The sequence below is a fragment of the Coturnix japonica genome, unplaced genomic scaffold, assembly GCF_001577835.2.
Source record: "Coturnix japonica isolate 7356 unplaced genomic scaffold, Coturnix japonica 2.1 chrUnrandom1625, whole genome shotgun sequence".
NCBI classification, from domain to species: Eukaryota; Metazoa; Chordata; class Aves; order Galliformes; family Phasianidae; genus Coturnix; species Coturnix japonica.
In genome coordinates this window covers 1-2113 of record NW_015440624.1, presented here as the reverse complement: position 1 = coordinate 2113, position 2113 = coordinate 1, and the positions used below count along the sequence as shown (strand labels likewise).

At 52.4% G+C, this 2113-nt stretch overlaps 1 long non-coding RNA gene across 1 annotated transcript; it reads right to left on the bottom strand.

The window, feature by feature from the left end:
- Nucleotides 1-756: 756 nt before the first annotated feature.
- Nucleotides 757-1834, bottom strand: LOC107307900. Its single transcript, XR_001552540.1, has 2 exons — nucleotides 1761-1834; nucleotides 757-824 (listed from the first exon to the last, which is right to left on the bottom strand). It is a non-coding gene; the product is annotated as an uncharacterized LOC107307900 (long non-coding RNA).
- Between the last annotated feature and the right edge of the window lie 279 nt (nucleotides 1835-2113).

Sequence of the window (2113 nt, the reverse complement as noted above, 5' to 3'; positions counted from 1 at the left end):
TTAATGGGGGGGTCAATGGGGTGTTAATGGGGGGTTAATGGGGTCAATGGGCTCAATGGCATTCAATGGGGTGTTAATGGGGGGGTAATAGGGCATTAATGGGGTGTTAATGGGGGATTAATGGGGTCAATGGCATTTAATAGGGTCAATGGGGTGTTAATGGGGTGTTAATGGGGGGTTAATGGGCTCAATGGCATTTAATAGGGTCAATGGGGTGTTAATGGGGGGTTAATGGGGTCAATGGCATTCAATGGGGTTAATAGGGTTAATAGGGTCAATGGGGTGTTAATGGGGGGTTAATGGGGTCAATAATGGTCAATTGCAGTCAATGGGATCAATGGGGTCAATAGGATCAATGGGGTCAATGGCAGTCAATGGGGTCTATGGGGTCAATGGCAGTCAATGGGGTCAGTGTGGTCAATGGGGTCAATGGGGTCAATGGCATTTAATAGGGTCAATGGGGTGTTAATGGGGGGGTAATGGGGTCTATGGGCTCAATGGCATTTAATAGGGTCAACGGGGTGTTAATGGGGTCAATGGCAGTCAATGGGGTCAATGTGGTTAATGGGGGGTAATGGGGTCTATGGGGTCAATGGGGTCTATGGGGTCAATGGGCTCAATGGCATTCAATGGGGTGTTAATGGGGTCAATGGGGGTTAATGGGGGTTAATGGGGTCCCCCCACCTGGTCCCCCCTCTTCCATGTGACGGTGGGGGCGGGCTCCCCGCTGATGGGGACATCGAGCCGCACTTTGTTCCCGGCCACCACCACGATGGTGTTCTCTGACGACTGGCCTGAGCAGTCCAGGTGGATCTTGGGGGGCTCTGGGGGGGGAGACCACCATTAGAACCCCATTGGGACCCCCATTGGGATCCCTATAATGGGACCCCAAACCCCTATATTGATATCCCTATATTGACATCGCTATATTGGGACCCCTATATTGGGACCCCCTATCAGTCCAGGTGGATCTTGGGGGGCTCTGGGGGGGGAGACCACCATTAGAACCCCATTGGGACCCCCCCATTGGGACCCCTATAATGGGACCCCCCCATTGGGACCCCCATTGGAACCCCTATATCAGGACCCCTATATTGGGACCCCCATTGGGACCCCTATATTGGGACCCCTATATTGGGACCCCCATTGGGACCCCCATATTGGGACCCCCCATTGGGACCCCTATATTGGGACCCCCCCCATTGGGACCCCTATACTGGCACCTTCCCATAGGCAACCCCATTGGGACCCCTATATTGGGACCCCCTATCAGTCCAGGTGGATCTTGGGGGGATCTGGGGGGGGAGACCACCATTAGAACCCCATTGAGACCCCCATTGGGACCCCAAACCCCTACATTGATATCCCTATATTGGGTACCCCCATTGGGACCCCTATATTGGGACCCCCCCATAGGCAACCCCATTGGGACCCCCATTGGGACCCCTATAATGGGACCCCCCCATTGGGACCCCTATATTGGGACCCCCTATCAGTCCAGGTGGATCTTGGGGGGCTCTGGGGGGGAGACCACCATTAGAACCCCATTGAGACCCCCATTGAGACCCCTATAATGGGACCCCCCCATTGGGACACCTATAATGGGACCCCCCCATTGGGACCCCCATATTGGGACCCCTATATTGGGACCCCCATATTGACACCCCTATATTGGGATCCCCCCATTGGGACCCCTATATTGGAACCCCCATATTGGGACCCCCATTGGGACCCCCATATTGGGGACCCCCCCCCCTCACCTTGTTTGGGGACGTACTCCACTTTGATCTCTATAGGAGAGGAAAGGAAAGGGTTAATGGGTTAATAACCCCATATAGCCCCATATAACCCTATATCTATCCCATATAACCCCATATATCCCCATATAGCCCCATATAACCCCATATAACCCCATATAACCCCATATAACCCCATATAACCCCATATAACGCTTATCCACATATAACACCCATACTATACCCATATAACCCCATATATCCCTATAACCCCATATACCCCATATCAACCCCATATAAACCCCATATAACACCAATTATTAACCCCAGTATATCCACTCATTATAAACCCAATAACCCATATCCCCCATATTCTC